The 25,007-nt window shown below is 47.9% G+C and overlaps 1 non-coding gene across 1 annotated transcript; it reads right to left on the bottom strand.

The window, feature by feature from the left end:
- Window positions 1–218: 218 nt before the first annotated feature.
- LOC138429833 (small nucleolar RNA U109) lies at window positions 219–353 on the bottom strand. The gene has a single exon (XR_011252921.1). It is a non-coding gene; the product is annotated as a small nucleolar RNA U109 (small nucleolar RNA).
- Window positions 354–25,007: the final 24,654 nt, after the last annotated feature.

Below are 25,007 nucleotides of genomic sequence, written 5' to 3'. Positions count from 1 at the left end.
TACTCAACTGTGGTGGTTTAGTCGCTAAGTCGTGTCCGACTCTTGCAACCTCATGGACTGCAGCCCTCCAGGCTCCTCTGTCCATGGGATTCTCCAGGCAAGAATACTAGAGTGGGTTGCCATTTCCTTCTCTAGGGGATCTTCCCAACCAAGGAATCAAACCCAGGTCTCCTGCATAGCAGGCAGATTCTTTTTTTTTTTTTTTTTTTTTTTTTTTTTTATGTAGGAGAAATATACTACTACTCAACCTCTACTGTAAGGTTGGCAGCCCTGAGAACTCCTTTTTTAATGTAGCATGTTGTGGATGTATTCCTGCTTCCAAAGGAATGAGAAGCAGACATTTCCACATGCAGAGCAGGCAGATTCTTTACCGACTGAGCTACAAGGGAAGCTACCTCTCGACTATAAACCCCATTAAATAGGGACAGCCTCTGCCTAGCCCATGGACTCTGTAGCACCCGGCACAGCTTTTGGCACACAGGGTATAGTTAACAAATATTTATTGAATGAAGATGGGATGCAGATTGGTTGGTTCCCCCTCCATCCCAAGGTCACCAGGCCCATCTGATATGCCTTTCTCTGTCTGCCAGACGACAGGGTGTCAGCAGAGGACTTTTATGGGGGATGGTGAGGAAGCAGGAGAATATAGTTTCAACTCTCCCCTCCCTTGCTCCCACTTGGCCAGCATCAGAGGATGAGTGAAAGAGACTCTCCAGTCTGGGGCAAGGGCCCCAGGAGGACATATCCACGTGCTTTCTCCACGAGCAGGAGATTTCTTACACACCTGGCTCTGTTATCTGGAGCATGCTCAGTGTGACTTCAGGGGGCTCAGGAAACATGATCTGCACCGTGGGCCTCTGTAAGGAGAGGGCCAACTTGCAGCTGGTCTGTGTGACCCTGCTTACCTACGTAGACATTGGAACCATAGACTTGGCCAAGAAGGGATGGGATGCTATTAACCCATGATTTATAGTGTGCTGTCCGAGGTCCAAAACCACCTGGAGGTGCCGTGTACCAACTTGCTGCACAGTTTACTGGAAAAACGTAGATGAATGGTGTGCGCCTGGTTTCAGTCGTTACGCCAGTTACTCAGCCCCGTTTTGGCTGTGTGACCGGGGGGGACAAAAACGAAGAAATGTCTAGGGGAAGCTCTCCCACATACTGTTGGGCGGTTCGTGTTCTGGAGACCAGGCTTGCTCTGTGTGCCCGAGAGGGGCCCTGAGCAACTGCTCGTGAGTGTTACGGATCTTCCTAAAGTTGCTCTGAGTTTCTTTTGCGGCATCCTTTGCCTGTAACAAAATCTTCCACGACTCCTGCCTGTCGGAGTCTTGCGAGTCCTTCCAGTGGTCTGACCCAGCATGGCTGTGCAGCTCGTCTCCAATGCGCTGTGCGTGTTCAGTCGCTTCAGTCGTGTCCTATTCTTTGCGACCCCTTGGACTGTAGCCTGCCAGGCTGCTCTGTCTGTGGAATTCTCCAGGCAACAATACTGGAGCGGGTTGCCTTTTCCTCCTCTAGGGAGGGGATTGTCCCGAACCAGGGATTGAACCGGTGTCTCTTGCCTTGGCAGGTGGATTCTTTATCATTAGTGCTACCTGGGAAGCCCTTGGTTGCTGGCAGTTTCCTCTCTTAACACTGAAATTGTAGAATCCTAGATGTTTGATTTAGGGGGCCCTCAGGGCTCTGGGCTGTGGTATCCACTTCTTATGGATGAGAAGACGGAGCCATGGAGAGCCAACCTGCATCTCACAGAGGAGAAGAGAGAGCAGCGGAAACCCAGCATGAAGGCGTGAATTGCCCATTATCACTAAGCAAGTTATACTCAGAGGAAAGAAATGTTACCTATTCTCTCATCATCCAGAGACAACAGTGGCTAACATTTTAATACATTACCATTTGGTCTTTTTTCCCCTTCACATATGTGTTTAAACATAATTGGCATATATTGAATAAACCATTTTATGTTCTACTCTTTGCCTCAATCTTACATTATGAACATGAGTTGATGATCATATAAAAGACTCAATTTCTTCATTTGTAAAATGGGGATAACAATAGTAATGATAATAATACTGGTACCTATATTATAGGGTTGTTGTGGGGATTAAATGAGAACATGCATGTAAAAGCTTTTAGCCCAGTATGTGGTATATACTAAGCACTCAGCAAAAATCTTTATTACAATGAAATATTTAAAATCATAAATGGCCACACAAGAGTCTATTGAGTGAGTATGTCATTATTATGTAACTGTTCCTTTATTGAACCCACAGGTAATAGTTAGGAATCAGGTAATCAAGTCTAGTAAAGGCTATGGTTTTTCCAGTAGTCATGTATGGATGCAAGAGTTGGACTGTGAAGAACGCTGAGCACTGAAGAATTGCTTTTGAACTGCGGTGTTGGAGAAGACTCTTGAGAGTCCCTTGGACTGCAAGGAGATCCAACCAGTCCATTCTGAAGGAGATCAGCCCTGGGATTTCTTTGGAAGGAATGATGTTAAAGCTGAAACTCCAGTACTTTGGCCACCTTATGCGAAGAGTTGACTCATTGGGAAAGACTCTGATGCTGGGAGGGATTGAGGGCAGGAGGAGAAGGGGATGACCGAGAATGAGATGGCTGGATGGCATCACTGACTCAATGGACGCGAGTCTGAGTGAACTCCGGGAGTTGGTGATGGACAGGGAGGCCTGGCGTGCTGCGATTCATGGGGTCGCAAAGAGTCGGACACGACTGAGCAACTGAACTGAACTGAACTGAATCAAGTTAATCCTCAACTCTCTTTCTCTACGCAGCACTGTATTACCTTCCACGTGTGTACGTTTGTTAGTTGCTCAAAGTGTCTGACTTTTTGTGACCCCATGGACTGTAGTCTGCTAGGCTCCTCTGTCCATGGGATTCTCTACACAAAAAAACTGGAGTGGGTTGCCATTCCCTTCTCCAGGAGATCTTCCTGACCCAGGGGTCGAACCTGGGTCTCCCGCATTATGGGCAGATTCTGAGCCACCAGAAAAGCAAAATGTGGATGCAGAGGACACAGGAGCCCCCGTGTTGTTGATAACGATGATCACGGCCCTGATAAAACAAGGGGTGCCCTGAGCCACTAGACCCTCTGGTGACCATGAGACTGTCTCAGCCTGGAGGCATCTTGGAGCTTCGTGGAGAGCAAGCTCACAAGCTCCCTGTGTCAGTGGGATGGGGAGGGGTGGGCTGTGTACATGCCCCACAGATGCCAAACAAAACAGGAGACCCAGGGTCAAGTGGCCTGGGGGAGGGGTCAGCAAGGGTGTCCTGGAGCAGGTACAGTGGCTATGTCACTATAGATTTGTGTCCTATTGAAGCTCCTCTGAGAGCTCAACCTGAGACAGGGACGTGGTTGCAGGTGTTTTATTTGGGAGGGGACCCGGGAGGCAGGGGAGAGAGAGAGAGAGGGATGTGTGTTCTGGGAGGAAGGAAGCCAATAAAAAGGTGTGTTAATGAATTATGGACACCTGGTCCTTGGGGCCTCTGGGACCCTCAGAGGAGCCACTAGAATGTCCTCAGAACTGTCTGTCCAGAGCACGGGCTCGTGAGCATTGATCCATGATGGTGGATGGTTGCTTCGGGGAGTAACTTCTCTGTGATTCCAGGCCGCCTCAGGTGCGGAGACACAAGAGAGTGAGCTTCTGTAGTTCTGCAGAAAGAGACAGGAGCATGGAGGGACGTGGGAGCCTGGGAGGAACAGTGTCGGGTGCATGGGACCCAGACAGGCAGCCGCCTCCGAAGCTGGGGGTCCAGGGAAGCTAGAGGGGACGAGGGATTTGCCTCAGAAACAAGGATGATGCGGTGCTTCAGTGCCCTCATCCAGCAATGCCATGCCTTCCCCTACAGTCAGGAAATCCTCCCCTGTGTCTGCCGTGAATCGCTCTTGCTGTAGTTTTTCCTATTTCCCTTTGTTTTAAGCCTAAAAGGAGAGGCAGAGCAGCTGGCCGTTGTCAGATGGAAATGCTAGAAAAGATACAGATTCTTGGCAGCCAACCCCTCCAGGTTCATTTCAGGCTAGGCCCATGCCCCCAGAGAACCCCTCTCTCCTTTCCTGACGTTATATCTTTCTTAACCCACTTACACCAGATGTGAATACCAAGCGGACTGATGATCTACTCCATCGGGTGGTCCAGATGATAAAGTCTCGCTTTTAATGACAGCTACAGGTGACGTCAGTCATTTGATGTGAACAGGCCCTTGAGGCTCAGCTGGTGAAGAATCCGCCTGCAATGCGGGAGGCCTGGGTTTGATCCCTGGGTTGGGAAGATCCCCTGGAGAAGGGAAAGGCTACCCATTCCAGTATTCTGGCCTGGAGAATTCCATGGACTAGAGTCAGACACGGCTGAGTGACTTTCATACACACACACACACACACACACACACACACACACACACACACAGAAGCCCTGTGTTGGGTGCTTGACTCATTTCAACTCTGAACTGCTCCTGTACTAGGTTCTTTTAACACCCATGGTACGGATAAGGAGACTGAGGCTCAGAGAGGTAGATGTTTCAAACACGAGATAAAACAGGGCTTCAAGCCATTACCGAGTCATCTGCTCCCCTCCCTTCAAGCAGGTGCGTGTTCACCTCTTTGCAACACGCTGTGTGCTCAGATGCTCAGAGGGGTGCCTTGGAGTTCCACTAGATATTGTCCCCTGGGGGCCGTTTGCATACCTTCCTGGTCTTGAGTAGGAAACAGCTGTTAACACTTGGGAAGATCATCAGAGTGACAGCAATAGTTACTGTGCGGCTAGTATCACATGCCTGTTAACCTCTGTAACTTGTCCAGTCCTCAGCGGACAGATGACGAGACTGAAGCTCTGGGAACTGGGGAGTTACTCAAGCCACATGAGGGTAAGAATGGGAGCCAGGTTTCAAACTCAGCCTGTTTGATTGCAAAGCCAGTGAGATTCCACACCAGCATTTACAGGGTGCCTTCTGTAGGGCTGCCATAAAGTCCACAGATGAAGGTAAGGATGCACAATGAATGATTTATTGATATTACAACATATGGCCAAATAATCTCCTGGTGCCAGTCCTTATGGATTCCTTGTAAGTGCCTGGTGGGGGAGGGATTGAAAATGACTAAGGGTGGTGGGTGACTCTGACATAAGCACTGGGTGGTGGAAACGACGTTGAGGGGCCGAGGAAGCCTGCACCAAAGAGCCAGCTGGCTCCAAGCTGAGAGAGAGGGTGGGGGTGGATGGAGGGTGATGCAAACGTGTTTCCTTTACAACAAGAAACGTGCCAGTTAGCGAACACTTGGCTCAGAGGACCTGAGATGCTCTGGCTCCTCCCGCACTTTGAGGATGGGGCACCTGGCTCTAAGACCCGACAGCTTCTCAGGGCCACACCCCCGAATCCCGGCTCTCAGAGCGCATGCGCACCACTCTGCCTGCGTCCCTCCTCCGGGATCAGCTGAGGCTGCGAGGGGATCCCTGGTTGCCTTCCCTCCATGGCTTCCCTGCCCCACCCCAGGGCTGCAGCCTCCTCCTGCTCCTTCCTCCTTCATCTGACTAAGAGAACCCTTGAGGCACCCCCCTCTTCTGCCAACCCCCAACCGCCCCCTCTCCTCTGGAGCCCCCCAGGCCCTGAGCCGTGGCTCCATGGAGAAGCAGGTCCGTGGGCGGGGCGAGCGGGATAATTATAATCTTGGAAGATTTAAATCTCAGGCGTAGAAGCAGGAGGCAGTTCTTCCTGCCCGCTTTGGGAGCTGGGTCTGAGTCAGAAACCGTCTCCCACAGCCCAGCCCCTTTCGCGGATGATCCCACCTTGCCCTCCACCTTGGAGCCCGACCTTGAGTCAATCCATTCTTTTCTGCGTGGATTCATTCCTTTAGGAAATGCTGGCTGTGTACTCGTGTATGCCTTGCCTTGCATGGAGCCTGGGCACCCAGATTGGAAGGGGTCAGGGGCATGTGGCCTGGTGTTACAGTGTGCTGTCTCGCGGACGCCACAGTTTCCAGTGTTGCCTTCTCCATTTAGTAGCAGCAGATTTTTTTGATTGTTGAAGCTCTCCCCTGCCTTACTCTCCACATCTGAGAAATGGGTATTAGAAATATCTTCTCTGTAAGGATTAAAGGAGAGAGTACCACTGAGCAGAGTGCCTGAAGCATGTTAGAAGCATGTTAAAAGCGTGAAAGTGAAAGTCTGCTCAGCTGTGTCCGACTCTGCGACCCCACGGACTATACAGTCCTTGGAATTCTCCAGGCCAGAACACTGGAGTGGGTAGCCTTTCCCTTCTCCAGGGGATCTTCCCGGCCCAGGAATCAATCCAGGGTCTCCTGCGCTGCAGGCAGATTCTTTACCATCTGAGCTAACAGGGAAGCCATAAAAGCATACAGAATGTTGTTGCTGATATTATTTTTAAATTTTTTATTAAAGAGCTGAATAATGAGTAGTTCCTATCCTGGAAAAACTCATAGTCTAGAGTAGAGATGGCAAAGAGGCTTTATCTCATCTCCCATGTCAATTCTGATGGATTGATAGAGGGTGCTTGGAATACTGTTTTCAGAAAGATTTTGAGGGTCAGTTGGCACCCATCAGAAGAAAAGAGCATGACTGATTACCAACATCTGCAGCAGGTTTAAGGTGAGGGAGAGATGGCCCGTGTGTCTTATGTCAGCTGTCTCTGTTACTGAGTTAGTCCTGGAGAGGAGACGGAACGAGAATGATATGGGTAGTAAGAAATTTAGAGGAGTGTACAGTGAGACCTTCCCAGGCATTTGTAACAAATGTTGGAGGGGTCAGGGCTGCCTGAGAGCTGTTCCTGGATAGATATTCCTGATCAGCTATAAGAGATGTGGATTCTTCCTTCTGCCGTGTGCCAAGAGCTTTTTGTCACAATATCCAGGTTTGAGTTCTGGCTCTGGTACTCAGAGGCTATGTGGCTTTTAGCAAGGATGGGATCTATTCTCAGTTTCAGCTTCCCCATCTGGAAAATGGGGAAAATGACCCACTTCTCACCACCCTCCCTGGATTTTATTGTTGTAGTTCAGATGCTAAGTCATGGCTGACTCTTTGCAACCCTGCGGGCTGCAGCACACCATGCTTCCCTGTCCTCCACTATCTCCTGGAGTTTGCCAAAATTCAGGTCCATTGGGTCGGATTTGGGTGAGGATTAAATGAGGTAGTGTGTGTTAAGGATTTAGAGCAGTGCTTGGCACATAGTAGACACTCAAAACCCTGGTGCTTTAGCCATCAATATTTTGTCTGCCTTAAAGAACTGGGTGGTAGGGAGGAGCTTTCTTTCCTTTATGATCCATTTTCAATCAAATAGTTCTACTTTACGTGCTGGAAACAAAGATTAGTTGAAACAGTCAAATTGTTTAAAAATAGAAGATTACTAGGAAGAAGTTGAACACTTTAAACAATGGGAGCATTGTTCAAATAAATTATGGTAGGTTATACAGCATTATATAAAATATGATTCCATTTTAATGAAAAAGTATTAATTCATTTCTGACCAGAAAAAGATTTGGAAATTTGAACATCATAGTTATTAGTGAGTATCCCTGAGTAGCTGGACTGTAGGTGTTGATGGAAAAATGAGTTGATAGTTGCGCTAAAGAAGAAATAGAGAATTTTATCCATGCCAACCTGAGTGTTATAACCTGGAAGAGTGGCTTTCAGAAAATTCTGGACGGTTTCCCTTGGTAGAAGTCATTATGTAAGTTTCACAGTTTTATACATTTTCAGGACAAAGGACACCAAAACGATACACTGACATTTTACATAAAATTCGCCAAAGGTACGTGGTCCAAGAGAAATGTTATGGGGAGGGAGGTGGGAGGGGGGTTCATGTTTGGGAACGCATGTAAGAATTAAAAAAAAAAAATTATACTTGTTAAAAAAAAAAAGAAAAAAAAATTCTTAAAGTGAAAAAAAAAAGGAGCAACTGGTCACCATGACCCCTTACAGGATTGGTAAAGGAATGTTACCTCCTAAGGAGTTACATTGCTGGCATGTGAAGAAAGGTAACGTTGATCTTTATGGCTGAGCAGGCATTCCTGCCTTGAGAAGGCCTGGTTAATATGTAATTCAGATGCATAATGCACATTTGGGGGCCCAGTAGGGGCAGGGAGTACGCTATGCTTAAATTTTCTCATCTTGCCTCAAAACATAGATTTTATTCTATCATGCTGTTAAGTTGCTTCAGTCGTGTCCAACTCTGTGCGACCCCATAGACGGCAGCCCACCAGGCTCCCCCGTCCCTGGGGTTCTCCAGGCAAGAACACTGGAGTGGGTTGCCATTTCCTTCTCCAATGCATGAAAATGAATAGTGAAAGTGAAGTCGCTCAGTCGTGTCCGACTCTTAGCGACCCTGTGGATGCAACCCACCAGGCTTCTCTGTCCATGGGATTTTCCAGGCAAGAGTACTGGAGTGGGGTGCCTATCATAGACGTACTTTAATGGAGCCAACCTGGGCTAAATGAGCAGAAAAGGAGCTTGGTACAAGTATGTTGGGAGCCCCAGTCCTCAGGTGAACGTCTCGACTTTCAGGAGCTTGTCTGGAGCTTGAACTTGTCTGGTTGGCTTGCCCAGAGCACTGGGCAAGTTCCTGTATACCAGGAACTTCACCCTGAAACCACTATGATTCCTGAGTGTAGTTAAATCAACTCTGAACCCTGGAGTTGGCCAAAAATAGTAATCTTTGAGATAAATGGTTTTTAGCCCAGAAGAATGTACAAAGTCCTTCCTGTCAACTCTTGAGTCTTATCTTCCGACGTATGGAGTCCACAGGTAGGCAGTTCCTCAGTCTGTTTCACTTGGTCCCTGCTCCCTGGTGGAGAGATTTTCTAGTTGAATTTCTGTGCCTTCCCAGTCTCTTTATGATCATGAAGGAACAAGGTCCTGCAGCTCTTGATCACTCCTTTAGACCTTTTCCTCTTCTCTCTGGAATAGGACATTGGTCTTTCACACCCAGTGAATATGAAGACCATCAGACCCTTCTCCTATGATGTAGCAATTTTCAGCAGGAGAGGATTCTGGGGAGAGGGTTTATGGGGGAGATGGCTATTGCAGGTCATGGAGGGTCTACACATCCTCATGGATGAGGAGGCTTCTGAAATGTATCTCAGATGATAGTTGTGATTTTCCAGACAGAGATGGGGTGGAGAGAGGGCAGTGCAGGCCCAAAGAGGGAAAGCATGTGATTTGGGGAAAAGAGATTTTGTTGAAAACAGCTTGGGCAACACAATTGGTCTTGTTGGTCTTGTTTTCTGTTCTGCCCAAGCATGTTGCTTGACACTCAGTAGGCACTTCATGAGCATTAGATAAAGTAATGAATGAAGGAAGGAAATCAATGACTATCCAGTCACAGGGATGAAGGACAAGAAGATATAAAGCCCAGCTGGGTCGTCATGACTTAAATTCCCGAGGCGGATTGCCATTGACTTTGGGCAGCAACATGGTTGTAATTTGCCAACTGAGTCCTGAGTGACGCCAGCTCCTAGCAGTGGGAAGAAGAGGAGGAAGGAGAGATCCTTCTCTTGCCATACCCGAGGCCGGAGTGAGAGGTCTCCCAACCAGCTAGTCCTTCTCTCTGTCTAATACCTGCTTTCATTTACTTATTTGACTGCACTGGGTCTTAGTTACAGTGCATGGGATCTTCAGTTTGTGTTGCGGCACGTGGGGTCTTCAGCTGTGGCATGTGGGATCTAGTTCCCCAACCGGGGATTGAAGCCGGGCCCCCTGCGTTGGGAGCAGGGTGGAGCCTAAGCCACTGGACCACCAGGCAAGTCCCCAGTCCTTGTCTCTTTAACAGCCTGCAGGAGGCCAGGTCCTACTGCACAGGTCCTTAGGCAACTGACTCTTGCCTCCCTCTCCAGGTTTACCTTCCTTTGTTCTTTACCTTGAACCTTTCTGAGAAGGAGAAAAGCAACCCCTTATAGACCTGGTATTATTGTCTTGTGGAGCAGAAATGATTTCACAGACCCCCAACACCGGACAAAGCCGTGATGGTTCTAGACCACTCTGCTTTGGTAACCAAAAGTAACCAAACAGCCCCCATCCTGGCTAATATGAGTGACTGTTGCGTCTTCATCAGTTACAGTTGTAGCCTTCCTTCCCTGCTTTTTGGATAACATTAAGATATCCAATTATACATGCAATATTCCCCTACATGCAGATGAGTTCCATTTCAAGAGCATGTTCAATCTGCAAGTCTAATCTGTTTAAGTCCAACAAAGTTAGTCTAGGTACCCAGCTAACACAATCGGCTACATAGTACTGAACTGTAATAGGTTTGTGATACTTTTCACACAAATAATACATAAAAACAACAACAACAAAAAAAGAAAACATTTAAAAATCTTATTGTATAGTACCTTGAAAAGTACAGTAGTCCAGTACAACAGCTGGCATACGGGGGCTGGCATCGAGTGAACAGGCAAGGAGAGTTCCTGCCTGGAGCGGGGAGAGGAGCTGGGAGACGGTAGAGCTGAAGGACCACCAGCAATAGGAGACGGAGGGCGAGCTGCAAGCTCACTTACTTCTGACGTTGATGGCACAGGTTCCGGTTCCTTGCTGGATTCAGTTCTATCTCTCCTCTTGGAAAAGTGATCCAGTGAAGTCTAGGCAGCGGCTCTTTTTTTCTCATCATAGGTGACACGGGAGCACCAGACTGCATTCTGAACGGCTGCTGCAACCTTCTTGTACCGTTCTACATTCAGGTCCCGTGCCTCAAAAATGAACAGTGCCTCCTCGAGTAAAGAAAACCCCCTCACCGTGTCCTGCCTCGTGAACCTCCTCAGTTCTTCTTCCCCTTGTCTCTCTCCATCTTTCCCTGGGCCTCCAGTTCCATCAGGTCTTCAGCACATGTGTCTGCTGCACTGGCAGTGGGGTTCTTCACTGCTAGTGCCACCTGGGAAACCGTTGGTGACTTGCTTCCAAACAATAGAACGTGGTCTAGCACATTCTATACCATGTGTTGGTATGTTCCGACATATTCTAACACACGTGTAAGCTTCACGTGTTGCACAGCAGCAGCATTGTAAAGTACACAAAAGCACAACCACTTATAGAGGATGCGTCCATGTGACAGTGTCCACCAGACACGTGACCTAAATTACACGAGTGGACACGCAAATGCACATTTGCATCTTTGAATGTTCACATCTTGAAGGTTCGTCCATAAGGGACTTGCTATACCATGTTCTGTTGTTTATAAGCAAGTCACCAACGGTTTCCCAGGTGGTACTAGTGGCAAAGAACCCAGATGCCAATGCAGGAGACATAAGAGATGTGGGTTCGATCCCTGAGTCAGGAAGATGCCCTGGGCATGGCAATTCACTCCATTATTCTTGCCTGGAGAATCCCCACGGACAGAGGAGCCTGTAGGTGGGCTATAGTCCGTGGGATCGCAGAGTTGGACCGGGCTGTAACAACAACACACTGGTGGCTCAGTGGTAAAGAATCTTCTTGCCAATGCAGGAGACATGGGTTTAATCCCTGGGTCAGGAACATCCCCTGGAGAAGGAAATGGCAATCCAGACAGAGGAGCCTGACGGGCTACAGTCCATGGAGTTGCGAAAGAATCTTGACTTAGTGACTAAACAAGAACAACAGCTTATTTAACCTTTGTTACAACCCATATCACGTGTCCATTCTACAGATGAGGAAACTGAGGCGTGGAGTACCTCCGTTGGTTACAGAGCTGTTAAGTAGCAGGCTTAGAAATCCAGCTCAGGTGGTCTGGTGGCAGGATGTGGTATCACTAGCCGCATGTGTTCTATGCCATGCTGCTTCTCAATGTCAAAATGTTTATTTCATGTCTTTTTACCAGTCCTATTCCTGTTAATGTACTGTTATATTTCTCTGCCAAGCCTTTCATTAAAAAAAAAAAAATCAAGAGATCGTTTGTCTGGATTATTGAATATTTTAGCTTTTACTGCCATGTTTGAAAGAAATATTTCAAAAGATTGAACCAATGACTGTCTGAAAAGGGTGTGGGTAAGATTAGCTATTTGAGAATGGATTCTCTCTCTTTGTATGTACGTGTCAGGTCTTTCTTCATATATTTACATATTATATTTCTTTTCGGGACTGGTACAGCTTCCCCGTTTATCGTGTCTTTCCCACTGGGCTGAGAGTGTCCTGTGTCAGTTACAATAGGCTAGGTTTTGCTGCAGTAACAAATGACTCCCAAAGTTCAGCGGCCTCCTGCTGAAAAGGCTTATTTCCTTCTCCCATTGCCTGTCCATTGTAGGTTGGCGGTGGCTCTGCTCCAGGCCATCTTCACTCTGGGCCCTGGCAGATGGAAGGAACTGTGGAACAGCGCCAGGCTCATGGCAGAGGGACAGAAAAGACATAGTGAATAATGTGTTGGCTGTTTAATCTGCTGGGAAGTGACACGTGTCAATTCCATCTGCATATGGGTGGCCAAAACCAGCCGCAGAGTCATCGCAGAGTTTGATAGGATGGGAATGTAAACATTTTCTTGTGCGAAATAATCCTGAGTCTTTGCCAAATAGTGTTAAAATCCGCTGTGTAAATCTTTTTGTTTGTTTGTTTGTTTTAAGAGCTTTCATTTATTTATCTTTTTGGCCATACTGCTTGGCACGTGGGATTTTAATTCCCCAACCAGGGATCAAACACATGCCCCCTCCAGTGGAAGCATGGAGTCTTAACCACTGGACCACCACGGAAGTCTTTCCTGTGTGTAAATCTTATACAATTAATTTTATGAACAATATCGGAGAAGGCAATGGCACCCCACTCCAGTACTCTTGCCTGGAAAAATCCCATGGATGGAGGAGCCTGGTGGGCTGCAGTCCATGGGGTCGCTAAGAGTCGGACACGACTGAGCGACTTCACTTTCACTTTTCACTCATGCATTGGAGAAGGAAATGGCAACCCGCTCCAGTATTCTTGCCTGGAGAATCCCAGGGATGGGGGAGCCTGGCGGGCTGCCGTCTATGGAGTCGCACAGAATCGGACACAACTGATGCGACTTAGCAGCAGCAGCAGCAGCAACAATACTTATAGCAGTAAATTACTGGGCGCAGTTCCAAGTTCTTTATATAAATTAAGCTATCAAACCCTCATAACAACCCTGTGAGGAAGGGACTATTATTATTCCCATTTTACAGATGGGGAAAGTGAGGCACTGAGCGGTTAAAAGTCCCATGCTCAAGGTCACAGAGCTGGGTGCTCCCTTCAGTGCGGGGCAGGGAATTCCCTCCAGGCTGGGAGCCGAGTGGAGAACCGGGAAGGAGGCTTGGGACAGAATTTCCAGATCCAGCTGGGAAAACATGGGGCTCCTTCCTCCTCTGTCTGCTTCTCAGTGATCTCCTTTTGCCCCAGGCTCCATGGGGCCCCATCCCTTCCTGTGGCTCATATTTGGCTCCCCAGCTGAAATTCTCTGTCTAGGGCCTGCTGAACACTGTAAAAATGTCAATTAAGTTGATTTAAAAATGCTCCCAGTCTCATTAACAGCAAAACTATTAGTGTCGGTGCCAGCAGGCAGGGCTAAGGATAAATAATATGAATATTAAAATGTTTCTGGTGTTGTTAATTATCAATAATAAATTATACCCCATCCCACCCTCTGTTTGGCTGCCAGAGATCCCAGGAAGAGTTATTACTGGAAGTGTGACATGTGGCTTATTTGTCCACTGTGGAAAAGATATGCAGGCACTGAAGACTCAGGCCCCAGGAATCACAGCTCCTGTGACCTCTAGTCTGATGAATTTAAATTGTTAGCAGTCCTGCAGGAGACCATGCTCACTGTGTGGACCATAAGCCAGCTCCCACCCCGGGCAGGTGCCCTTTCAGTGTCTGGTGAATGAATAAATGCGCTAAATTAGTTTTGAGCTCATAGTTGCACCTCTGAGCATGAGTCTGGGCACTGCTCCGTCCTGACTGCGTGAACCTGAACGAGTCACTTAACTTCTCTGTGTCTGTTTCTTCTGCTGTGAAATAGAGTTGATAATTTTGGGAGCCACTTCACATGTCATGAAGGTGAAAGCAGAGTCTGCATGTGAAGCTCCAGGCACATAATAAGTGCTCAGTGAATATTAGCCATCATCATCTTCATTGTCGTCATCACCATTAAAATTTTTTTTTTGCTTATTTACTTCGTTGCATCATGCAGGATCTTTCACTGCTGTGTGTGGACTCAGTAGCTGTGGTGTGGCCCGAGTTGCTCAACCAGGGATCGAACTTACATCCCCTGCATTGCAAGGTCAATTCTCAACCACTGGACCACCAGGGAAGTTCCCATCATCACCATTTTAATTGTAATTGCAGCTCTGTGCTGGAGGAACTTAAAGGTTTCTTGGTTCATCCTCTCGAAGAAATAACAAGAATGCAGACAATAAAAATGTTTACAAAGACATTTTAACAAAAGGAAAAAATGCTTATGTTAAGTTTAAAGAAGCAAAGTGCAGAATTTTATATGCTTTGTTATTGCAGTGATTTTAAACACAGACAAAAACGGGATAGAGTTACATCCAAATGTTATTGATGATGTTTTCTGGGTAGTGGGTTTAGGTGGTTATTTTATTTTCTTCAGTATATTTTATGTAGCTTTTAATATATATATATTTTTACAATAAGTGTGCTCTGTTTATTATGAAAATTTCCCAACATACATAAAAATAAACTAGTATTATGGACATCCATAGACCCACTGCTGAGATTTAGTAATTGTTAACATTTTGCCATATTTACTTAGTCTTTTTTGTTTGTTTGTTTCGAGTGAAATATTTTAAAGTTATTGACATCATAGTATTTTATCCCTAAATATTTCTGTGTATCTCTAAAATATTTTCCTACCTGACCATATCTGACAAAATTAGGGACAATTTTTTCATGTTGGCTAATACAGGCCTCCGAGAAGGCGATGGCACCCACTCCAGTACTCTTGCCTGGAAAATCCCATGGACGGAGGAGCCTGGTGGGCTGCAGTCCATGGGGTCGCGAAAAGTCGGACACGACTGAGCGACTTCACTTTCGCTTTTTACTTTCATGCATTGGAGAAGGAAATGGCAACCCACTCCAGTGTTCTTGCCTGGAGAACCCCAGGGACGGGGGAGCCTGGTGGGCTGCCATCTCTGGGGTCACGCAGAGTCGGACATGACTGAAGCAACTTAGCAATACAGGCCTACCTTATTTCATTGCACTTGGGGTGCTTTGCAGATATTGGGTTTTTAACAAACTGAAGGTTTGTGGTTATCCTGAGTCTAGCAAGTCTATTTTTGTTTATGTGTGTTTGGCTGTGCTGGGTCTTCATTGCTGGGCGGGCTTTTCTCTAGCTGCGGACGGCGGGAGCTACTCTCCCTAAGTTGCCGTGCCTGGGCTTCTCATCTTGGTGGCTTCCCTTGCTGTGGAGCACGGGCTCTAGGCGCAGGCTTCAGTGGTTGCAGCACATGGGTTCAGTAGTTGCGGCTCCCAGGCGCTAGAACACAGGCTCAATAATTGAGGTGCACAGACTCAGTTGCTCCGAGGCGTGTGGGATCTTCCTGGATCAGGGATTGAGCTTGTGTCTCTTGCTTTGGCAGGCGTATTCTTTACCACTGAGCCACCAGGGAAGCTCCAGCAAGTCTGTCGACATCATTTCTCCAACAGTTTTTGCTCCCTGCATGTCTCTATGTCACATTGTGATAATTCTCACAATATTTCAAACTTTCTCATTATTTTTATATTTGTTATGGTGATCTGTGTTCCTTGATCTTTGATGTTACTACTATAACCCGCTGAAAGCTCAGATAATGGCTAGGGTATTTCAGCAATGAAGTAATTTTTAGTCAAGATATGTACGTTGTTTTTTTAGACGTCATGCTATTACACACTTAATAGACTACAGTATAGTGTAAACATACCTCTTATATGTACTGGGAAAGCAAAAAATTAGAGTGACTCACTTTATTTCAATGGAATTGAAGTAGCAATATCTCTGAGGTCTGCCTGTACATAATCCATATGCAAATTCTACCAATTGGTCTTCAAAAAATTTTTTTTAACAATAGATTTGCTTAAATCAGGGTCCAATTAAGGACCATACATTACATTCGGTTGCCATGCCCCTTATTTCTCTGTAAATGAAGAGTAACATAGCCCGGCCTTTGTATCCATCACATTGACTTGTTGAGCCAGACCAAGTCACTTATTCTGTTGAAGGTCCAACTTCTCTATTTGCCTTTTCCTTGTGGTCGCACTGCTTTTGTAATATGAAAACAATGTGATAAAAAATTACTCCCCTCTGTACTTTCTAGCCACACTCGCAACTGTGTCGTAAGCAGTAACTACCGCGTGCCAGGCGTGGTGTGTGTGTGCTGCGTGCTCAGTTGCTCAGGTGTGTCCGACTCTTTGTGACCCCATGGACTGTAGCTGCCAAGCTCCTCTGCCCGCGGGTAGAGGGGCCGTGTGCCCCGGTGTGGCTCGCTTCCCGGGCCCGCCGCGGCCCCGATCCGTCGCCCGTGTCGTCGCCGCCGCCGCCGCCGTCGTCGTCGCGTGCTGGACGAGGGGCAAGAACTGGAGTGGGTTGCCATTCCCTTCTCCAGGGGATCTTCCCAACCCGGGGATCAAACTTGGATTTCCTGCATTGCAGGCAAATTCTTTACCATCTGAGCCACCAGGGAAGCCCCACCAAGCATGGTCCTCAGCACTTGATTTATGCTATCTTATTTTTAATTATCAAAATAAACTCATGACACAAATACTCTTTATCAATCCCTTTATATAAATGATGAAAATAACAAGTAAAATCACTTGCCAAGGCTCAATCGTTGAGCAGACCAGCTCTCAACCAGCAAGCTGAACTGCCATGCAGTATTGAAAGAACTGAAAGAGACGCTGCAAACTAAGAAGGCAGGTAGGGAGACCAGCTCTGCCTCCCCTCAGGGTGCTACATGACAACCAGGAAGCAGATTTCCCACGATGCTCAGGGGACGTCTGCAGGGAGGGATGGCGTAGGGTCTGCAGTGATTAAATCTGTCCTTCTGTCAGAGCTTGGAGCTGTTCTGGGCATCTCTTGGGTTTCCTTCTGCTTCCTTTTCTCCCATTCTTGGAATAGAAGGGCCCTAGGAAGCTTGTGCTTTTCCTTTTCTGGGCTTGAGAGTCCCCAGGTCTGCTATTTATAGGCAAGGTGACATCAGACCCAGAAAGCAGCCCTCAAGGGAGCCTCCAAGCTGCCAGGGTAAAGGACCTGTGGGATTCACTAGCTATTGAATTCCTGGGTCTTCATTCATGAGCATTCTGGAAAAGTCAGGCAGAGGACACAGTGCATTTTAGGAAGGAACACTGGAATGGGACGTTCACATACCTAGGTCATTAGCAAGATTTGCCTCTGTCCTGGGCAGGCCGTGTGTCTTTGTCTGTGGCATCCGGCTTCCATGAGCCCAAGTGTCCTGCATTATATGTGATTTAAAGCTGCCAGTTGGATCTCCATTGTGAGGTGGTTATAAGGATTATGTGAGGGTAAGGGTGGGAGTGGGCTTCCCAGGTGGCTCAGAGTGGGCAGAAAATCCCCCTGCAATGCAGGAGACCTGGGTTCGATCCCTGGGTTGGGAAGGAGGGCATGGCAACCCATTCCAGTATTCTTGCCTGCAGAATCCCATGGACAGTGGAGCCTGGAGAGTCCATGGAGTCGCAGAGAGTCAGACGTGACTGAAGTGACTGAGCGCACGCACACACACACACCGGAGTGGGAGTGACTGTGGAGCTGTAAGAACTCCTCTCCAGGATGCCCTGCAGCTGCGGATTCAGATGTGAACTTGGGATAGGTGGGTAGCACATGGTTCCTGGGAGAGCTGTCGTGTTCCAACAGGACCACATAGCCATGGCTGATTGATTAGTCAAGGCCTTGGCAGTGCACCTAGGTTCCCCAGGATGATTGGGCTTAGGAAGGAAGGGTGGTCAGTCATTCTTTCCCGTGAGTTTAGGTCCAGACTGGGAACAGAGAGTATTGACATGAATGCCCCCTCACTATGAGGAAGACAGTTCGCTGAGGAAGGTGCATACAGTGAGCAAGTGGGAGGCAGAGACACACGTGAGATCCAGGTTCCGGCTGTTCCTGGGATCTGACTGCATCCCTGAGGTTTGCCTGTTCAACTCATGTTTGGCTTCTCTGAGCCAACCATTCCTCCTTTTTTTTCTTTTGGTTTAATGGCTTTTGAGATTATTTCAAAGGAGAAAGCTAGAGTGTCCTACAAGAGCTTGGAGACCACCTCCTGGTCTCTCCACCTCACTTTGCAGCTAACATCCAGTGTCATTAACCACCTTGCTCAGGTAACTGAGCAAATGAGTGGCAAAACCTACACGAGAGTCCAGGTCTCCTGAATCCCATCCCAGGGCCTCCCCCACCTCTCCAGTCTGCCTCTTTTCTATCTGGGCAGCGCATCATAATGGCACATGTTAAAAAACAGGAGCTCTTACTATTTACTGAGGGTATACTAAGTTCTTCCCTATACTCAGTGATTCTCATGCAATATCTCAATAGCGCATGCATGCTAAGTCGCTCCAGTTGTATCCGACTCTTTGAGACCCCATGGACTGTAGCCCACCAGGCTCCTCTGTCCATGGGATTCTCCAGGCAAGAATACTGGTGTCAGTTGCCATGGCCTCCTCCAGGGAATCTTACCAACCCAGGGATTGAACCCGCATCTCTTAACATCTCCTGCATTGACAGGCGGGTTCTTTACCACTAGCACCACCTGGGAAGCCCATCTTAGTAGTAGCCATTATTTTTCTCATTTTGTATAGTGAAACACTGAAGTTCAGCAAGGGTAAGCCACTTACCGAAGATGTGCCTGTAGTAAGTCACACAGCCAGGACTCAAACTCGAGTCCTCATGCTTAACCACGGTGCCCTGCCCTGACTTTGGCTCCCTGCTCTGCTGAAAGTGACAGTGACCACACAGTGCTTTGAGCGAGTCCCTTGCTGAGACTATGACTGCCCCTGAGCAGCCCCGAGAGATCCAGCATTTCCTGTATGCTGCAGCCACTGGCATGGGAGTTCTTGGACTTGCATTATTTACCCAAGAATTTCCAAGGCTGCTTTCTTGCTTAGATAACAAATCTATCTGCAAACATGAATGTGAAATTGGCTTTGTTTACCCGGAAGTGGGGAGACCTCCAGGCATTCTTGGGAAATGGTGCAAACATGAGGGCCTGCGAGCTACGTCTCTTCAGGCGTGTCTGACTCTTCGTGACCCCATGGACTGTAGCCCACCAGGCTCCTTTGTCCTTGGGATTCTCAGGCAAGAGTACCGGAGTAGGTTGCCATGCCCTCCTCCAGCGGGTCTGCTCAACTCAGAGATCGAACCTGTGTCTCTTACGTCTCCTGCATTGGCAGGCGAGTTCTTTACCACTGGCAAAACCTGGTGCAAACGTGTAGGCAAAAGAGGCCCAGGTTTTGCTCAGCAACCTTGTGGTAGAGAAGGAAATTCTGGATGTCTCCCCACTGAAGTGGCTTTGGCTTGTCAACAGAAGTATGCCCTGTGGTGAACAGGGATGGCTCACTAAGGTACTTTTCAGGTTCATAGAGATGACAAAGGGCAATCTGTCTCAAAGTGTCAACGTCTTCTCTTTTTAAAAAAATCATTTATTTAATTATATTTTTGGTTGCACTGGTTCTTGCTGCTCAAGAGCTTTCTCTAGTTGTGGCCAGCAGGGGCTACTCATTGCAGCGACTTCTCTTGTTGCAGAGCACAAGGTCTAGGCACATGGGCCTCAGTAGTTGTGGTGCACAGGGCTAGTTGCTCCCATGCATGTGGGATCTTCCCGGACCAGGGATAGAACCTGTATCCCCTGCATCGGTAGGTGGATTCTTAACCACTGGACCCCCAGGGAAGTCCCTCAGAGTGTCAGCTTCTGATCTTCAAGAACCACTTGGGAGGCTTGTTAAAAGTGCAGTGTATCAGTGTAACACAGTGTAACACAGTATTGCTGTGTAACACACTGCCCCAGATCTTAGTGGCTTAAAACAACAGGTCTAGTTTGCTGAGGAATCTGCAGTGAGGGCAGGATTTGCAGTCATGGCTTGTCTTTGTTTGGGCAGCTCAGTTTGGGGACTGGAGGATGCACTTTCAACATGACTCACGTGCCCACCTTGGCACGGTATGCTCGCTGACAGAAAATCCTGCCAGCATGGGAGGATGGGCTGGCACCGTGGGCTGTGGGCCATGGTTCCTCTCTGAGTCAGGCTCTCTCTTGTATATATGGGCTTCCTCACAGCATGGTGGCTGGGTTCCCAGAGTGAACATCCCAAGAGAACAAGATGGAATTACATTGCATTTTTATCTAGCCTCAGAAGTCTCTCCTGTGTTGTATTGTTGATCAAGGGAGTAAAAAAGGCTCATTTAGTTTCAATGGTTCATAAACTCAGCCTCTTGATGGGGAAGTGAGAGTAGTGGTTACCTCCAGGGAGGGAAGCCAGGTGGCTGGAGGCAGAGAAAGGATGGAGAAGAGAAAGGGACAGTAGAGAGAGACTGGTGAGAGATGGCAGGGTACGTCACATTGCAGGGCCTGAGTTGTTTTTGGCATGCAAGTAGACCACCTTTTTTTTTTTAAAAAAAAATCTATTTTTAATTGGAGGAAAATTGCTTTACAATATTGTGTTGGTTTCTGCCATACAGCAACATGAATCAGCCATAGGTATACAGATGTCCCCTCCCTTTGGAACCTCCCTCCCACCTCCCACGCTGTCCACCCCTCCAGGTTGTCACAGAGCACCGGGTTTGAGCTCCCTGTGTCATACAGCAGATTCCCACCTGCTGTCTATTTTACACATGGCTGTGTGTATGTTTCCATGCTGCTCTCTCTGTCAGTCCCACCCTCTCCTTCCCGCACTGTGCCCACTAGTCTGTCGTCTGCGTCTGCGTTTCCACTCCAAATGGGTTCATCAGTACCATCTTTCTTGATTCCACATATATGTGGTAATACACCATATTTTTTCTTTCTTTCTGCCTTACTTCACTCTGTGAAGCAGGCTCTAGGATCATCCATCTCATCAGAATGGACTCAATGTGTGTTTACAGGATGAATCGAAGTGCTGACGTGGCAGGGAGCAGTGGGTGGGTCTGTTGATGCGGGAGCCCGAGTGTTTCTGCACTCAGTCTGGGCAGATATGGGCGACACGGTTAAATCAACTCCAGTGGGAAGCAAAGGAGAGGATTCCTCCCTGGCCAGGTGTGCCAGTGCCCTTGGTCCCAGAGGTACACTCTGCCTGACTTGGTCCATCTTGTCAAACAGAAAGAGATTCAGCTGTCCCCGGGGGACTGCAGACACCCCTCACTGACAGCAAAAACCCGTCCATAGGCAGAACTCACCCTTCACCCTTTCACTAAGAGCAAAACAAAATAAAACTCCCAACAGGCAAACAGAACAAAAATAAAACCCCTAACCCTACAGAAAACCTCACTGAAGAAAGAAACCCGGGAAGTGTATATGCATGAATGCTCAAGTTGTGTTTGCAACCCCAGGGACTGTAGCCCACCAGGCTCCTCTGTCTAAGGAATACTCCAGGCAAGAACACTGGAGTGAGTTGCCATTCCCTTCTCCAGGGATCTTCCTGATCCAGGGATCAAACCCAGGTCTCCTGCATTAGCAGGTAGATTCTCTACTGTCTGAGCCACCAGGGAAGCCCTGGGAAGTGTATATAATACCTATTTATTGAAGACCCCACATGTGCCATCTGCTTTACTTAATTTAATTCTCACACAACCATGGTTTTGCCGACAGGGAAGAAACTGAGGCTCCGGCAGGCAGAGTGACTTCCTGCGTGCACGCGCTAGAAGCAGGCGCATGCGTGTGGTTCCTGCCGGCTCCCTTGGCTCCCGGGGCTGGTTGATGAGCATCAGTCTTTTCTCCACTCCCTATAGTCTGGGTCCTTGGGCAGCTTTGCCTAATGAAGAGAAATGTTCTTTATGCAATTTGGATCTGACCGCTCTACTTGGCGACAATTTGTTTTGTGACTTCCCAGTAAAAATGGTGTTCTTTTTTAGGAACAGTGACTCTTGGAGGGCAGAGCCAGGAATTTTAATTGGGTGAGAGGCAGCGGCGAGTATTGGAGTGGGCAATCTGGAAGCACCTGCTCCATTCCTGACTGCTTGGGCAGCAATACTAATGCTGATTAATAATAATAATACCCTCCACTTATTGATCTCTTATTAGGTACCGGATATTGTACTGAGCACTCATGTGCATTACCTGATTTAATCTTCTCAGCAGTCCTGGCAGGGAAGGAGGTACAAATATCATTCCCATTTCACAGATGAGAAAGCTGAGGCTTTGGACATTGTGCAAGTTGCCCAAGACCACCCAAATAGATAGGGTTACAGCTGAGATTTGGGCCTGGACAGAGGGTTCCAAAGCCTGTGCTTTTACCATCATGCTGTCATCATATTGGCAGACATGTGAACACAATACAAACACTGACATTTATTGAACGTCTCACATTGTATATACTGCTCCAGTCACTGTATGCAATGCATCATTTAATCCCCAAAAGAGCTCTGTAAAGTCAAAATATTATCATCTCCACTTTTCCCCATGAATGAACTGCCTTCTTACTTGTTTAGTTACTAAGTCGTGTCTGACTCTTTGTGACCCCATGGACTGTAGCCTGCCAGGCTCCTCTGTCCATAGAATTCTCCAGGCAAGAATACTGGAGTGTGTTGTCATTTCCTTCTCCAGGGGAATCTTCCGGACTCAGGGACTGGACTTTCATCTCCTGGATTAGCAGGTGGATTCTTTATGACTGAGCCACCAGGGAAGCCCTCTCTCATGTTTCAATTCAGTTCAGTTCAGTCACTCAGTCGTGTCCGACTCTTCGCAACCCCATGGACTGCAGCACGCCAGGGCTCCCTGTCCATCACCAACTCCCAGAGTTTACTCAAACTCTTGTCCATTGAGTCAGTGATGCCATCCAACTGTCTCATCCTCTGTCATCCCCTTCTCCTGCCTTCAATCTTTCCCAGCATCAGGATCTTTTCCAATGAGTTCTTTGCATCAGGTGGCCAATGTACTGGAGTTTCATCTTCAGCATCAGTCCTTCCAATGAATATTCAGGACTGATTTCCTTTAGGATGGACTGGTTGGATCTCCTTGCAGTCCAAGGGACTCTCAAGAGTCTTCTCCAACACCACAGTTCAAAAGCATCAATTCTTCAGTGCTCAGCTTTCTTTATGGTCCAACTCTCACATCCATACATAACTACTGGAAAAACCATAGCTTTGATTAGATGGACCTTTGTTGGCAAAGTAATGTCTCTGCTTTTTAATATGCTGTCTAGGTTGGTCATAGCTTTTCTTCCAAGGAGCAAGCATCTTTTAATTTCATGGCTGCAATCACCATCTGCAATGATTTTGGAGCCCAAGAAAGTAAAGTCTCTCACTGTTTCCCCATCTATTTGCCATGAAGTGATGGGACCAGATGCCATGATTTTAGTTTTCTGAATGTTGAGTTTTAAGCCCAAAATTTCACTCTCCTCTTTCACTTTCATCAAGAGGCTCTTTAGTTCTTTGCTTTTTGCCATAAGGCAAAATCTCAGATCTGCATATCTGAGATTATTGATATTCCTCCCAGCAATCTTGATTCCAGCTTGTGCTTCATCCATCCCAACATTTCACATGATGTACTCTGCATACAAGTTGAATAAGCAGAGTGACAATATACAGCCTTGACATACTCCTTTCCCGATTTGGAACCAGTCTGTTGTTCCATGCCCAAGTTTAACAGTTACTATCTGACCTGCACACAGATTTCTCAGGAGGCAGGTCAGGTGGCCTGGTATTCCCATGTCTTTAAGAATTTTCCGTAGTTTGTTATGATCCACACAGTCAAAAGCTTTGGCTCACACGTTTGGGGAAGGGTTTGTTCTCCTTCTGCTGCATGGATGTTTTCTACGAGCTGTTGCTTTCAGAAAAAGGCTTAAGCCAGGCATGGGCTCGGGTGCTGTAAGAGTGAGCACTGGCCTTTGATGAAGTCCCTCCCTTTCGCTCTCAGAGAGAAGCTGTGTGTTGGGGGGTGTGCAGAGGAGTTTGGGGTGCCAGTGTGCTGCTGGACACATGCCTGGACAAATCGCCTGTACCTTCTCCGGAGGCTGGAGGCTCAGGCTGCTCCCTGGGGCTCACCCAGCCTGGCTCCATCAGCCTGGGCTGGGCAGCCGGCCTCCTTGGCACAGCGGGCACCAGCCTGAGGCTCCCGGGCCCCGCGTGGCTCGGTGAACTGTGCAAGGAAAGGAGGACCTGCCAGCGCGTCACTGGCCAGCTCCCTGCGAGGCACCATCTGGGACGTGCTGAGCTGGAGGGTGGGGCGGCCAACGGCAGCCTCACCCGCCCCGCGGGCCGCACCTCCCCGAGCGCCACCCAGGGACGACGTCAGGACGCTCTGAGACCGAGCATCCAGGGGGACCTCTTCTCCGGTAGTCCCAGAGGGCCCCGTCCGACATGATAAACGACTGTGTGTCAGACCTTTGCCCTGTCTGCCGCTGTGCTGAGTGCTTCGTGTGTGTTGTCTCATTTAATTTACTCTTTCCATACTCCCATATATTATCCACATTTTATATTACTAGATGAAGAAGCTAGACACAGAGAGTCCAGGGACCTACCCAGCGTCACACAGCTGGTAAGTTTCAAAGCCAGGGGTCAGATTGTGTGTTTTTTTTTTTTCTTTTTCTGTTTGAATTTATTCCTACCTACTGGTGGCTTAGACGGTAAAGAATCTGCTGGTGAGTGTTGGCAGGTCCTCCTTTCCTTGCACAGTTTACCAAGCCACGAGGGGCTTGCTGTGCCAAGGAGGCCGGCTGCCCAGCCCAGACTGATGGAGCCAGGCTGGGTGAGCCCCAGGGAGCAGCATGGGCCTCCAGCCTCCAGAGAAGGTGATTTGTCCAGGCATGCGTCCAGCAGCACACCCCCACCCCAAACCCTCCTGCCTACAATGCCGGAGACCCGGGTTTCATCCCCGGGATCAGGAAGATCCGCTGGAGAAGGAAATGGCAGTCCAATATTCTTGCCTGGAAGATCCCATGGACACAGAAACCTGG

The sequence above is a fragment of the Ovis canadensis genome, chromosome 24 (assembly GCF_042477335.2).
Source record: "Ovis canadensis isolate MfBH-ARS-UI-01 breed Bighorn chromosome 24, ARS-UI_OviCan_v2, whole genome shotgun sequence".
Taxonomy (NCBI): Eukaryota; Metazoa; Chordata; class Mammalia; order Artiodactyla; family Bovidae; genus Ovis; species Ovis canadensis.
The sequence above is the reverse complement of the archived record's forward strand: the minus strand, read 5'-3'. Positions and strand labels throughout refer to the sequence as shown.